Genomic DNA, 16,721 nt, shown 5'->3' with positions numbered 1-16,721 from the left:
AATTTTATTTAGAACATGGAAATACAACTGAAATAACAGGAGAAAAAAAGAAAAAACAAAAACAAAACTTTATAAAACATCAAGTTTTCGTGTATATATCTACATCTACAGAGTGTGTGTGCTCAAAAAAGAGTAGGATGAAGTTTACACTTTTCCTGTTCCTAATCCCTTATTTCAAATTTCATTACTTACAAATCCATATTCAGAATTCACTATTCACAAGTGTCATTAAAAGTCACTTTCAGCATTATGACCCTGCATAACTGAATGTTTTAAGCACTGTGCATTATCATTACAAACTCAAATGTCTGAAATACAATATTTCTCAAGTAAAACCTTTAGACAGATAATGTACTTTTGTCTTTCGCTATTTTGCTAATAATTTATTTCTTTAACACAACTCACTGTTTTAAAATCTGTTATTCATTACAAGGTGACAGCGGCATCCACCTCTAAGTTGTAGCTGGTTAATAAATCTACAGATTGATCCTTTAGGCTTATCCTTTCGTTTTGCTTCTACAGAAGCATATTAAACAGAATGTGCATGTGTAATACATTCATATTTTGAGCAACAACTCTGATTATCAGACGATAAACCCAGCAGCTCAGCTAGTGCTTTGCATCTTATGCCACCCACCACTTTTTACCAGATGGTGGCTTTGTTTACTGAAAGCAAACAGTGCCCCCACCCACCCAAAAAACTAAAAAAGAAAATCAAAAACAAAGAAAATATAAATTCAAGATGAACCAGTAAGCATTACTTCAGGTGGTACTATAACAGGTGCAGCCTCGTAGCAGTTGGTGGATGCAGTCAGATGTTGCTGTCAGTTTATTGTGAGAACATCTGCCCCACTGATACAAATATGAAGCCCGGACAATTTAACACAGTTGATTAACCTCACAAGCCATCTGGATTTGAAGATACAAATGGATTCAAAGGAAGACGAAAGCCTCCGGATGTGTTCGTTTGTAAAAGATATGATGACTGTACACATGGATTCTCATCAGTTGATATTTCCATCTAACAATACATTGTGTTTCACATGTGAGAGAATATATGTGAGAGAAATAGTTTCTTTCCCTTCGAGGGCAGAAATTCTCATGCTACATTTTGTTTCCTGCCCTGAAAGTTGTCATCATACTGTCTATCTAATTATTATTAATGAAGACAGGGCTGTTAGAGTCATCCGGTTGCTGTGTGCTGTTGACTTTCTCAAAGAATCTAATAATGTGATGGTAATAAAGAGCTTCATCCGGCATCTGTACCAGGATTACAATAGTAAATGTTAATCACGTTTGTGGTTTCGGTGACCTATCATGGGCAGCTCTGAGAAACCCACAGCAAGCTACCTTTTACATAAAGCCACCCTCCCTGGCTTTTAACACATGTCACACTAGGAATTATCTTCATTTAGCATTCAGGGATATTCAGATCACACACAGAATATATCTTCACTATTCCCTGTGACCGACTCAGACTCCTCCTCCAGGCTGCAGCCCTCCGCAGCCGAAAGCAGTCACCTTGAGAAAGGACAGAAATGTCGTTATGAGCCGTAGCCATCTGTGGACACCAGCCATTCTGGCAGCTTCCAAATCAACATCGTGCTCATGTCCATCAAACGGCAAATGACAGTGGGCGCTCACCATATGTGAGCCCTTTCCAACAAAGTGAGTCATTCCAAAGATGAGAACAAATCTAATGCCTCCGAGGGATTCTCATGTTACACTTTTGCAAATAGAAGGAGATAAATGTGGGGAATTACTGGACAAATGCCATAATGAGGAATGCTTTATTGGACAAAGCATCGCATAGTGTCCAATATGGTTGTCCCATATGGTGGTGCGTTTTCACACCAAAATAAACACAATTTGTGGCGATGTTTATGCTGAATTCTTTTTTAACAGTTTAAGAACTTGTTTTCTTCCACTGTCTCTTGTCTCTTCAGTGACCAGTGTTGCCTAAGGTATCCTTTACTCTAACCTTGCGTTGTTTCATCACCTTGTCAAAGGCGTGATTCATTCTCTCGCCACAACATGTGAGAAACTATCTGCTCTCCAACCGACGTGAAAGCAACAGTACCATTGGATATTGATCAAGCATTTGTCTTTTTTAAATCCTGCATTATTCAGGGGCTGAATCAATCTGTTGGGGCTTAATGGACTCAGGTTTACTTACTTCATGGTTCATTACTGTATGTTCCAGCCCGAGTCCGTCTATGGGAGAAAAGACAAATGAGAATAGATGCGGCAGTAAAAGTTACAAGACCCAGATCGAGTATTGTTTCAGAGGAACTACCCCAGCTACTGAAGGACTTATTGCGACCATATGGCAAAGCAGAGAGCTTCTGCGTATGCTTTTTTGTACTGACATTATAATACGTGATTTGGATTTATGCATCGACATGTTTGGTGCATGCATAATTTAAGATTTATATGGTCTTCTTGTCTCCTCGTGTCTTATAGATCCAGACTGTGTCCATAATTTACACCACAATAGAGTGTATGTTTGAGAAACATATGTTATGTTTGGCATTTAACGATGACATCGAGCATACTCCTCTGCTTCAAGTGGCTTTGGAAAAATTACTTGGCTTCCTGGGCGTGAGCGTACCTCAGAGAGTTGCCACTTTGGCGTTCAGAGCCAGAGGGATAAGTAATTAGACAGGCCCTGTCAGCTTACTTATTATCCCTGTGAATCATAAACTTCATTAAAAACCTCCTTCAGTAGTGACTGCAGATACCCCCACCCTAATTTGAACACATTCTGACAAGGTAATTAAGATTATTTCACAAGATTTGTGCATTTCGCATCCTCCCACCATTGAAGACAATCGAATTATATAGAGAGGTATCCAAATGCTCTCTCCGTGGACAGCATCATCACCAGAAAACAACAACAGCAACACTTGACAGGCAGATTGGCTCATCCCATTCATTATCTCAGCATTAGTTAATCTGTTCACGTAATTGCTTGTGTTAGATGTCTAAGACTCTTGCTGAAAACTTGAAATGATCTGACAAGGCCAAAGTATTTGACGAGCACTTGCGCACACTGATTTGGCCGCAGCAGCAAATCAGCTGGCATATCAAAGAGGAAGGGCAGCAACTGGGTGGAATTAGCTTTTGACAGGCGTAGTTAAAAGGGCCTACGCGTCTGTCTGTCTCTCCATCAACAGCCTCCATTTTATGGATGCGCAGGCACGATGCCCAGCGATGGCACTGTCACCTCACAGCAAAAGAAGTTCTTGCTGATGGGCTGTGGACTCTGCATGTATTTTCTCTGGGTCCCTCAGTTTCTCCTGACAGTCAAATGACATGCATGTTAGACTGATTGCTGATTAAAAACTGGGAGTTGTCTGGTGACAAACTGCTCACCCATCTTCTCTGACCCTAGTTAGGCAATTTATCACACTAATAGAGTTTTTAAAAAAAAAAAAGAAAAAAAAGAACAGCAAATACTTATTAATGTAGAAGTTCCTATGAGCACCTGAAGATGAATCAAAGTATAAAGTTGGCATGTATGTGCTGAACTACTTCGTGACTGTGAGCTTCTTGAACGACCAAAATATACTGTGATAAATATACTTCATCTTAAGTGGATTTTTCTGACCTCTGGGGAGCTACAGTATTTCCAGTTGTTTCGTGCTAAATGACGCTAAGAGCTGCTGTGGATACTTCATAAATATGACACATATGGCCACTGACAGATCTAAAAGACTTTACATGGGAGAGCAAAATGGGGGCAAGAAGTCTAGGCAGGGTGGCACATACCTCTTCAATGAAGTATGTGAAAATCCCCTATATGTAAATGGAGTCAACAAAATATCAACAAAAACACTTTCAAACTATTTATTGTATCATTATCTCTTCTAAGAAAACAAAGACAGTTTTTAGGTATAAAGTTCCCGGCTCTACAGCAGGGGGCAGTTGCCCCCCTGTAGATCCGCCCCTGCTTATGGCTTAAATGAGGTATTGATTTTCTCATGTAATTCTCTGCAAGTAATTAAGTGAAACTTTCTGGGAGTCTCCTATTAATTAACCTGAATTACTTTTAAAAAACTAATACAGATGAAAGTTCACTCAAGTTGCAGCACATCAGTAAAATTTGAAGAACATTCAATAATGGCTCGAGGGCGCGGCTTCACGCCAGGTAAGGCAGAGGGAATGAATATAGGTATACTTTGCTTGGTGCTCAGATTTCAGTCTTTCAAAAGCAACCGCTGCTCAAGGAAAAAACTTATTATACGTTGTTCACTGCTATTTTGAATACTTGTCAACCTTTTAAATAAATGTAATTTTGTAAAAATGGGAATTTATCATTTATGCTAATGAGCCACCGCTGTAGTCGGTCCCAGAGAGCTGTCAAAGTTACACATGCTGCTTTGCTGATGGAGTTTGATATGTTATGAATAACTTAACACACATTTAACTCTTCAAATGTGGATGTGAAATTGAAGCGTGCTGCTTTATCCAGTGAGATCATTTTAAGTTACAATTCATGAGAGAAATATTGGACTAGTGTGAAGAGAGCAAAGCATGTTGTGCTGTTGTGAGTACTATGTTCCCTGCTAGATTTCTGTTATCTGAGGATAACAGGGTGTTGGTACTTGAAACTGCTTTCTGGTCTGGAAATTAGCATTGGTTTGAACTCCGGAGCTATAGACCAATGAGTGACAAATTAAAGGAAAATCCACACATTGTGTTCTATGCTTCCAATCTTGGCTCTCACTCAGTAGAGCTCTACTGGATGTATAGAACAACAGTCTTCCGAACATATTCCCCCATTGCTTGTTTTGATGATGGTAGCAGAGAGCACTGTGTAACATGTTGGTCCAAAATCTCCCACAGTTGTTCAGTTGGGTTGAGATGTGCTGATTGTGAAGACTTGAGCATGTCTTCATACTCACCAAACTCCTCAGTAAACCCTCATGCCCTATTGATCAGGGAATTGACCTCCTGAAAGAGACTACTCCCAAACAGATAGAAATGTTTCTTCATAGAATGAAAGTGATCACTCAGAACAATGTTGTATTGATTTGCAGTGGCCCCTTACCCTTAGAGGATAAGTGAACCGAAAACAGAACCAGTAGCTCCGCAGGGGTCAAAGGTTCGATTAATTTGAAACCTGTTTAAATAAGGGAAATGGTTAGCTGCAAGTCTAAGCTAATATAAGCTTAATTTTCTGTGTTTAAAAGCTGTTTTGCCTTCATATGACAGAAAACTACATCATAGAAAATCCCTTGATATTTTAAAATCTTAATGTCAGTCATTAGAAAAGTTGTAAATATACCGTCTGGTCTGCCAGCACCCTCAATCAGCATTTCTTTGAAATAGGTTGGACTTTTTGCAATAATATACTACAAAAAGACATCCCTTGGGTTGAGGCTGAGAGCTTTTCTGTTGAGAATATAGACATGTAAAATTCCCCAGATGCTACTGAGTGCTTGAGTGCTTGCAACTTACTTCCCCAAGAGGTTACAGAATGCAATTTCACAGCTTTCTTCTAAGATATTTGTAAAAAAAATTTCCACATGAAGTTCAAAGAATTTCCATGACAAAGGTCGGCAAAAGAATCCATCCAACATTTCTGAGGATGAATACAATTCTTTGTCTAAAATGTGCTGGCACCGGAGCCTTTTGTGCCGACTGCAGGGATTAAAGGCCTGTATACTTTTTTTTAACCACGCCACTGGTTATATCAGTTTATCCTTCCCTGCCCTCTAAGAGAGAGGAAATTAACACTTAAATGTCAAAGTAGAATCGTCAATTAACCTATTAAGTGACCTCTAAAGGAGTTAAATTTCCTCTAAGATTAAAATAAAAGTGTATACCTCTGGGTCATTTATTAAATGGTAAGAGACATGAAAATGCTGTTTATAATGTGAAAGGGAATACTTGTCACACATAGATAGATAGATAGATAGATGGTATAGTATGTGGTACAGTATAAAGTCTGGATGACCTCAGCACATCCTTTCATCATCTAATACTGGGCTGTAGCTTGCAGAGTTGTAATGGGCAGACAGACATAATGCTTGCCAAAGTGGTGAAACCACCTTTGTGGTACTTTCCCGCTACAGCCCAGGAGCAGATTGGTCTCATCACACCCATCTTCAAGATCTTGATCTCAACTACACATCTGTAATAGCCTATGTTTGTAGCTTGCAGATTTGTGATACAATTTCACTGACAAAATCTCTGCACATACAGGACATTGCAAAACTTTTGAATGGCTCATTTCTTTTCCCATCATTTTGCTTCCAAGGAGCCAGACATTCTTATAATCTTTAAAGCAGTTTTGCCAATAATTCCCTTCAAGCTTTCTGAATCTCTTTTAGTGTTTTTATTAAAACACTGGCTGCTTTTTAACCCATTTAACTCATTTTCTGTCCAGTTCTTGTGCCTGACCATTTTCAGAGGATTATTTTGTTTTGTTTGTTAAGCCACTGAACACTGATCTATACATAGAAGGGCACCTAACTTGAGGGATGAACCAGTGCTGTGTCTACGCATAGACAGTTTAGGAAAGAACCAAGTTTAGACTGTGTCTTCAACCACTTTGTTACTAATTGTCAAGGCAGGTAAACGAGGAGAAATGAGTTATGAGTTATGTGAAGTTACACAAGAACTGAACTGAAAATCAGTGGCAGTGTGAAGTGATGAATCAGAAATTGATGGAAATACAAACACATAGAAAAACACTATTTATGGATTGGCCTCCCCAGAGCCCAGACCTTAACATTATTGAAGCAGTGTGGGATCATCTTGACAATGATCTGAATAAAAGGCACCCAACATCCAAATAAGAGCTTTGAATGTCCTTCAGGAAGCCTGGAGAACTATCCCTGAAGACTTTACATTACATAACAAGGAAGATTGTCTAAGAGATTTCAGGCTGTGTTGAGGAATTAAGGTGGTCATAGCAAATATTCTTTTCAAGCTTGTTCGAACTGTACAAACTTACTTTTTCCATTACATACTGTATTTCCATATATGTTTTAATCAATTGCTGCACCTTTTTGCCATGTTCCTTGCAAGATACAAATAAACAGTACTGTGTAAAAACCTTAAAGACTGATGTCACACACACAAACAGGTAACCTCAGGACAAAAAAAAACAAAAACACCAAAGCCATTTTGTCACAGCTGGTTAAATAAAAAAAAAAACATATTATATATTAGAGTTGCTTTTGAAAAATGCATGTTATATGAAAAATATACATGTTAAGTTCGTTGTTGTTGTTGTCATGTTATACTGCGTGATGCATCTTAATCCATAAGAATCACAGACCTTCTGGTGTTGATGTGATTTTGTGAGAGACTAACAACTGGGATTTAAGATAAATGTTAAATGCTGATGGGAGCGCAAACTCAGCTTGGATGTGTGCTCAAGTACAGATGATAAATTCATGTGTGTGCAAAATCTGAACGCAGCAGTCACTGCAGGATGTCAGCCTGTTCGTTTTTTTGAATTGTTGCTTTCCCACAAACCAAGCTTTGATAGTGGAAATATTTCACATACTTTGAGCATGCACAGAGTTCCCCAAATTTTCCTTTATCACAAGTCACCACACTATAGCTGAGAGGAATATTACATAAACGCAGCCACCTGAACGTAAAGGGACGAGCTCTTATAAAAGTTTATTCCCAATTCTCAGCTGCCAGTGTAGCAACGACACAGTAGTTTTTATTATCTTCAGCTCCATATGGAGGAGGGAAAAAAAATCACAAGTTTGGTGAAGAATTAGGCAGGTAGACTTCTCAGTTAGAGGCTGGATTATATCACTTTGCAATGTGACACGTTAAGCAAGAGCCCGTTATTCTTTTCTTAACTTGTGAATTGGTCTTAAAGTTCCTGTTCAATACCACCTCTAGCAACGTGCCTCCAAAGTGTCAATAATCTGATGGGTGTGACTTTCCAAAGAAAGAAACCATTAACTAAAGCATTGATTTTTAGGGTACTACACCAAGTACGTGAGCATGTACATATGTCGAGTGTATAGGACGAAACGGTAAATGTGATACATTTGTAAACTAGTGCAAAGGGCCAAAAATGTACACATAGAAAAAGATCAGGCTCCAAGCAGATTGCGAGCATTTGAGCTATCAGCATTTCTTGTCCTTAATGAGCACTTCAAAAAGTACCTCATGCAGGATTTTGGCCTCCAAGTCAGTTCCGAGTACTGGGGAGGGCATCTCCCTCCGTTTTGCTGCCTGGAATCTTAAATGCATCTAAATGTAGGACATGAAAATCCATATGCATAATTTCACTGAATGTATATCAAGGAGAAACTCTGTGAAAAATGTCACAGTAGAAGAAGAAGAATTTGTGTGTTTGTGTGGCTAAAAATGACATAATGGTATATCTTGTTTTTCAAATCAATGCAAAACTGTCAGAGCTCAAGAGCTCCATCTAAATATCACATTTAAAAACTGATATTTCCTCAAACCTGCCGGTAAATGTTTTTGTCATGCACCGAGAATAGCTGAGAAACACGGAGATGAACCCCTATGGACCCTGAGCTAGTGCTACACTCATTTGGGCAATCCCGAGGCTTCTGTTTGCTACTGCAGGATAATTCTCCTCCCTGTCTGTCAAACATGTTAGCTGTCAAGCTGGATGTGACATAATATAAAGTCTGCCTGACCCCGGCACATTCTTTCATTATCTTAGGCTGAATTCTCAGCCGCACACTTGCTCTCTCTCCCTGCACTGCTCTCCATTTTGACCAGTGATGGAGAAAAAGTCTGATGGCTAATGTCATTTTTGCAGTTTCTGAAAAACTTGCACCGGTGGGACTGAAAAGTCAGCGGCTATTTTTAAACGGCTTAGAGGCAGTAGTGTATTCCAGAAGAAGTACTTGTTGGATGGGTCACACGGTGATCGTCCAGGTGTGAGGAGCCGAGAAATGAAGCAGGGTTTTTAACTTTCTCTCTCTTGCTCGCTTTATTCCTTTTTTCTCTCCACACAGTGACACAATTCTTATTATGTTCAAGTGTCCAAACAACCATGAATGTTATCCCCATTTTTAAAGAACTCAGCCTGAATATCTACACTCTTTTTAGAAGCTCAGCTTTATTTAGGTTATCTCAGATGTGTAAACCTAGAGACAACAAAAGCTTTTTGAGGGGAGTGCTTTTAAAATCGAACTCACTTTACAAGAGTGCTACAAAAGTACGGAAGTTCTACGGAATTTGGTGCAAGCCCCCAAATCACGTGCCTGTTTGGTAGACTCGAGAGGGACTGATATGGCTGATCAAAAGACCTGTTTTATTTCCAGCATCCATAAATTGTCAATTTAGGGTTTTTTTTTATGTGGTTTGCATATTGCTACCTACACTGTTTAAGTCACATGTCTATTACCCGGTCTGGTTGAGCGGCCATGCAGAACACGCATGATATGTTAGCCCTCAAAACAACCTCAGGGAATCAGCTGAGCCTGGTAGTCTGAAGCCAAATCACTTGGGCACAGGTGGTTTGGGTATATGCCAATGAGCAGCACTGGAACTTACTCTGAATTTGAATTGGCCGCAATGTTTAGTTTCCGTTCTGACTAGTACAAATGTTGATCAGGTCCCTTACAAAGAAACACCAATCTAGCCACACTGATGATGCTGCATTTTGTAATGAAAATATATGAAATGATTTATTACAGCAGCAGAATTTGGCATCAGACTACAAGTTCATCACTCCCCCTCTGAATGTGATGCATATGAGCATATACTGTGGAAACTGGGGATGAGTAGCTATCCTCTACTGGGTGATGCTGTAGTCAGTGAGGGTGTGAAACAGCAGTCAGCTATGCAGGCCATGTAAGGGGTAAGAAATGGGAAGTGTTACAGCTTAAACAGACAAATTTTCAGGGTGTGTTCGGCATATTACGTGAAGAGAGTAAGGCATGTTATTTGTGTATGACACAGCACCGCTTGAGCTCTCTGATTGAAGTAGCTCGCAGGCTCCATTTAAAGCAAGTGCTCAGTTCCAAACTCTGTCTACATGTCCACCATCAGCCTCCATGTACTGCATTTTCCTGGTGTATTGACTGTATTGTTTAATGGCACTGATAGAAGCCTGTTTATGGCTGTTAATAGCTTTTATGCTCTTTATGGCTGATGTTTTCGGCAGCCTCGTAGAGCTTTTCACGCAAATGGTCCAGCTGCAATTAACTAACAGCATGTACAGAGACAATTAAATTAAATTAGCAATTACATCACCACAACATCAAAGTACTCTGTGTTAAGTGCTCTCACTTAATGATGCAGAATGCAGTTTTATGAAGGGTCACCTCCAAATGGACTTCACAAAAATCTAGTCCTGAGAACCTGTGGGTGGGATGTCATAGATTAAAACAGTCTTATTTGGTATTTAGATTTTATTATGTTTCCACAGTTATGAATATTTAAAGGTGTAACCTGTATCTGCGGCATGCTGCTGCCCTTTTGGAGCTCTGTTTTTACCGTATACTACATGAAACCAAACATCCGTGTCTGTGTGGAGAATATTACTGTATGCTAATTTATTTAAATTATTAGGTATTGCGATTCCATTAGTAAGAAGAGCAGTGCATTTAAAAAAAGATGCTTAATACAGCACAACAATAATGAAATGAGTACAGCAACACAAAATGAGACCCTGTCATGAGCAGAGGCACTCTCTGCATGGTGTTAATGCTTTCCTGTGTGAGCAGAAGTGCACAGGCATCCTTATTATGTCTTTATACTTCGGAGGAAAATATCTGCCATTTGGTCTGATTTGCTTTGTGAATGCTTTTACTAAAGCCTTGTTTATGAGCCTACAGGCAGCAGGATGGAGTCATAAGCAGTCCTGGAATGTAACACGTACTGTTTTAGCCAGCAATCTGTTGGGCACCACCTGTTTTTCCTCCAAATCACCAGCGTTTTTCTCATGCGTTGAAAAAGGTCACATCAGCATTGATGATCCACACAAGCAGAGCTGACTCCCTGCAGTTGCCTTAGATCAGGTTGTTCGTTGCTAAATCAAGAAAGAAATGTACCCTTGCCCCCCTCCCCATCTTCACTACCAGCTTTGTGGTTAGTGGCTTGTGATTAGCTCTTTCACATCAACACATAGTGTCTTAACTATTGAGAATAAAAGTGGCATTGGAAGCGGATGTTCTCTTTTGTAGTGAAGTTGACTTTCAACAGTGGTACACATTTACATGTAGGGAGAATTGTAAAACCATTGTAGAGGTTGATTCAGTCCAGCGAAGTGAGAACAGAGTGGAAGTCCCAAACTACAAACTGCTATATAGACTGTTTGCACAACCAGCAGCCAATAGATCTGGTTATGAGGGATGCAAACAGGGACAGCAAAAGTAAGACAAGACCAAGACTTTGTGTGTATTGCTCGGAATGAGGGGTAGTGGCATTTTTTTTATTTTATTTTTTTAAACATTTACTTCTGGGAGTTTCAGCCTTTATCTGACAGGCAGACAGCAAACAGGAGACCAGGGAGAGAGTGGGGGCAATGACACAAAGGAAATGAAAAATCCAGGGCAGACTCAAATCCAGGCCCCCTTAGTAGCCTTTGGCATATTGGCTGCTTTCTAAACCAGGTGAGCTCCCAGACAGTGTTCTTTATTTGAATGAGACCCAACAAGCAGCCTATAGGGGAAGGGAAAAAGCTTTAGCACTGCATGGACCTGAACCTAGTCTAAGCTTTGCTACAGTGTAAATACATCATCATCCAAACGTTAAATGATCCAGTCAGATTCCAGTCAGATTAACATTATTCAGCTTGGAATCATGAAAAAAGACATGGCCCCAATAGCTTTCCAGAATCATAAGATCCTGGGCCTAGCCCTGTAAATAACACAATTATTATTTTAGCTTCAGACTTACAAATGATATTTCCTTGTCTCATTGGCATTTGAAGTATCACCTTGTGAAAAAGCTGTTGGACCTTTATCTGTTGAAATGTTATCACCATTAAATCTCAGAAGCAGGAAACTTTATTAGCATGCAGTTAACAAGCAGATATCATCGCTGACAAATGCAGTAAATAATTGATGGAGGATCAAAATGACTTTGAGAAGATTGTAGTACAGATAGAAATGAATTATGCAGAAAACAAATAGAGGCAGCCTTTGTCCACCTGGATCAAATGAAGTTCACTGTATTAGAAACCTATGCTTGAAAGGTCACTTCAAACTGGGGCACCGATATTACTCCCTTTCCGTTCACTTGTAATGTCATGATAATGTGATTTGATATGATTACAGAAATTATAATTATAATGTTAAACACTAATGAATATAATAATTAAGGATAAATGATATTGGCAATAAGGATAAACCACGTTAGATAAAATGCATGCAGAAAACATCCAGAACCTGTCAGGTTTCACCATAGAGGAAGCACATAAAATGTTATGCTTAAAACACATAAAGCAGGTCCATTTGATCAGGACTGCTATCTTTTTGTTGCTGCTGTTGAAATGTGTCTTTTTCAGTCCTATAAATTAGAAACACCTGCAATAATTAAAGAAAAATGTGCACAAGTTAAACAGAATCTTTTTATATACATACTTAATAGTTTGTGGGAGTTTAGATGGCTTTTTAATTTGCAACAAATCCTGCTGTGAAATATACAGTAATATAATTAAAATGAGAGCTGCTTATAGAGATAAGATGAAAGGTCTGGCTGTTACAAGGGAAATAATGAGCGGTGGAGTGTATTACTGTTGCCATGCTAAAGCAAAGAAGAGAAACAGCTGGTACTCAGTGTATTTTATTTATTTATGTATTTATTTGTAACATGGAAATTAAAAAATACAAAATAATTTGTCTCCTGCTTCTTATAGACAAACAAATGCATCATTTTAGACAAAAAACTCTACTTGAAGCTTAAAGATAAAAGTTTAAAGTAATGCAACAAAGCTTTAGTCTGTTTAGCCAACTAGTTAGCACACAGCTTTCTGACCCTTGCAAGTGGTTGAGGAAATATTGATCAGCAGTTTGCTTTCAGCGCCAGGAAAGCTGCTAACTGCAATTTCACTTGTACACATTTTCAATTATCCACGAGTGCTTCATAAGTGGTTAAAACACTGATAGTTTTACTCACACACAATCAATTTGGAGCAGGAAACCAAAGAAAGACAGCATTACGCAGAGCTTACTATGTTTCCAAAGGCAAGGGGGGGGATCTGCAGGGACTAAAGGCTTCCCATTAAATCGGTATTGCACTCACACCCACACAAAGTCGCCAACCGTGAAGACTGTTGCAGAAAAACAGCATTTGTCATGAGCAGCGGCAAAGCAGGTAAACCCTGCTCCAAAGTACTAATGGATTTTTTAGGCCAAGGTCATTGTGGATCATCAGGAGTGAAGAAGAGGGGTCAGTCAGTCAATAGAGGTTTTTAAGCTCAGGTCAGCCCCAGCGAACTACTTCACCACTGATACAGCTGAAGCAACTGAGGGTTTCGGCGTGAGAGGACAGATGCTCTGATTGCCCTTATTAACTTACAATTAAGCACAACCTCACAGACTCCCTTTAGCACTACAGCAACGTGTAACATCAGGGTATCTGTAGTTTTAATGTGAACTGATATATCCATTCTTTCATAAAATGAGAATTTTCCATATATTTCCTATTCTGAAATTTACACAAGCCACTAATGAATTTAGCCCACTAAAAAGAATGCACATACCCAAAACATATTTTTTGCCTGTGCCATTAAGCTCTGTTGTTTTAACAATTAAAGAACAACTGAGTCATGCAGTTTCCCTGGGTGACATGTTTCTTCATTACAGTGAACACTGTACAGTAGTTTATTTTGAGTCAAGCCCACGTATTCCGCCTTGCTGCCAGAATATCAAAGGAACAATGTGGATTAAACTAGTCCCAAAATGATGCACCATACACCACAGCTTGGATAACATTTTCTAAATAAAAAGCTGTTTAGACACATCTCTTTGGTTTATTCAAACAACATTTCATTAGATTTATTGAGAATAACAAAAATGTAATTTACATTATATTGCACAGCGAGTTTTTTCCCTTAATAAACAAATCCAGGGATTGGTAAAAATGCTAACTGATGGGGTTGAAAGGAACCAGTTCAGGTGCTTTGGCCATCTGTGTAGGATGCCTCCTAGGCAAGGGGTTTTGGGCATTGTCCTCGTCGTAGGAGGCCCTGGGATAGACACACTACACGCTGGAGAGCTTGTATCTCTCACAATTCTGCATCCTCCTGGATGAGCTGGAAGATGTTGCTAGTTGAGTAAAAACTGGGCTATGCTATTTAGACTACTGGCCCTGCGGCCCAAACCCAGATAAGCGGGAATGGATGGAAGGATGGATGGTTGGAAGAATGGATAGAAGAATGGACGGATGGATGGATGGATAGAAGAATGGACGGATGGATGGATGGATGGAAGAATGGACGGATGGACGGATGGATGGATGGATGGATGGATGGATGGTTGGAAGAATGGATAGAAGAATGGATGGATGGATGGATGGATAGAAGAATGGACGGATGGATGGATGGATGGAAGAATGGACGGATGGACGGATGGATGGATGGATGGATGGATGGATGGATGGATGGATGGATGGATGGATGGATGGAAGAATGGACAGATGGATGGATGGATGGATAGAAGGATGGATGGTTGGAAGAATGGACGGATGGATGGATGGATGGATGGTTGGAAGAATGGATGGAAGAATGGATGGATGGATGGATGGATGGATGGAAGAATGGATGGATGGATGGATGGATGGATTAAAATATGTGAGGACAATCTTGGGGGAGACGCTACCATCCCATAGAGCAGGGGTAGGCAACTCCAGGCCTCAAGTGCTGCTGTCCTGCAGGTTTTAGATCTGTCCTTGATCCAACAGATGATTCAAATTGCTAAATGACCTCCTCAACATGTCTTGAAGTTCTCCAGAGGCCTGGTAACGAACTAATCATTTGATTCAGGTGTGTTAACCCAGAGTGATATCTAAAGCCTGCAGGACACCGGCACTCGAGGCCTGGAGTTGCCTACCCCTGCCATAGAGGTTAGGGGTTGATAGATAGTTTATAAATGGAGACATATTTAAAGAACCTCATACAAAAAAATCCATACTTGTCCTTTACCTAACTATCCTGTCATATCTCCCCAATACTTGGCACTACTCACTGATGATCTGGCCTACATATAAACATCCAGCTACACACGTCAAACATTTCTTGATTGCATCTGATCACAGGTTGTTAATAATAAATCACTGGGAGCAGGAATCTCTGAATATATTTAAATTACCATACTAATATACTCTGTTCATTGGTGAAAGGGCCTTTGCTTAGCACTTTTAGATTTCCAAATGGCATCATGAAGTGCCTTCAGAGTTCAGTAGTACTCTTTTAGTCTTACAATAAGAATCATGGAAGGAAAGACAGATCAAGAGTTTGAATCATATATCATTATTTTGAACATGACCAAAAACAGACGCTGTATTTATTCACATCTTTTCACATAACATTCAATAAGCATGATGTGCAGAAAACAGGCATCATCCCAGATCTGCACTTAATTGAAAAAATAGTTTTGCAGCAGCATGTTCCTTAAACACCAAGCAGGGGGTATCGTTTTGGGGTCATAGAGAAGTTAATGAATGAGAACATCTGTTACGCTTTGTGGCAATTGTCATTAAGAGACTGTGGGTGGTGGAGGCGGTGATATTTTGTACGGCTGGAAGGACATGCCATATGCTGTGGCCTTCCAGTGATACGGCATAAGAAACTGCTCAGGCACTTTGTAACACCATGGCAGAGATTTGAAGATATGGATGTGTTTTTGCAGAGAGTTTTAAAATTCAAATCTTTTCTGGCACTGAAAGAAATGGGTGCATTACTCCCATGTGACTGCCTGCCACTGTAGCTTTCCATTGAGTATGTCAGTCGAGGGTCACAACATCACAAAGTCTGCGATCAATCAGTATTCTGAGCTGTGATTGATGCTTTTAAAGATAGCATTTTTCACTGCCTGGCTTCAAGCAGTATATCCCTATTTTTCAGTGTCATATGCACAGCACTCCGTGGCATTAGAGTTCTCCAGTTGTCATAGGTACCTCTATGAAGACTGTATCTACAATATGAGCCATAGGCTTACAAATCCATTTGTCACTCATTTTGTCGCTCACTTCAGCAAATAATATAAATAAATATGTAATAATGTAACAACTAAATGCATCTTTGAGAAGACGTGTGCTATGTTAGAAACAAGAAGAAGGACATAACATAGCTGTAAACTAATTGCAAGTATGTTTGTCCTCTTTAATAATGATAACCTATGCTGCACTCTGTCACTTTGAATAGTGGATAAAGATTGTGACCCTAAATGTGTAGCAGATTTCTATGTGTCGATGCATGTATCTTATATTTTTCAAGCAGTTCACTGATGGAGATAAATTGCAGCAAGCTCAAGTATGACCATGATACCATTGACAAATTAATGAAGATGCCTGTTTGACCTTGTTCACTCCACTATGAAAAGTCATTACAAAAAAATCAAATGCATTTATTTGAGTCCTCATTTGTGCTTCTACCAAGGCTGTTTGCATGTGGCTTTTCAACATTTAACTTCATATTTTAATGAATATTTTTGCTCTGAAGTGGAATTCATTTCTGTTCAATATTGTAGCCTTTGATCGACACAGTTTCCTTTTTCATTTTTCATACTACATACAAAATATACCTTTCTCTAGTA

General features: G+C 39.4%; 1 protein-coding gene across 1 annotated transcript in view; it reads left to right on the top strand.

Annotated features, from left to right (window-relative positions):
- Positions 1-16,721, top strand: part of galnt9 (polypeptide N-acetylgalactosaminyltransferase 9) — a 100,485-nt gene that overhangs the window by 67,936 nt on the left and 15,828 nt on the right. The gene's annotated exons all lie outside the window — the stretch shown is intronic.

The sequence above is a fragment of the Pelmatolapia mariae genome, linkage group LG12 (assembly GCF_036321145.2).
Source record: "Pelmatolapia mariae isolate MD_Pm_ZW linkage group LG12, Pm_UMD_F_2, whole genome shotgun sequence".
NCBI lineage: Eukaryota > Metazoa > Chordata > Actinopteri > Cichliformes > Cichlidae > Pelmatolapia > Pelmatolapia mariae.
This window is presented reverse-complemented; position numbering and strand designations above follow the sequence as displayed.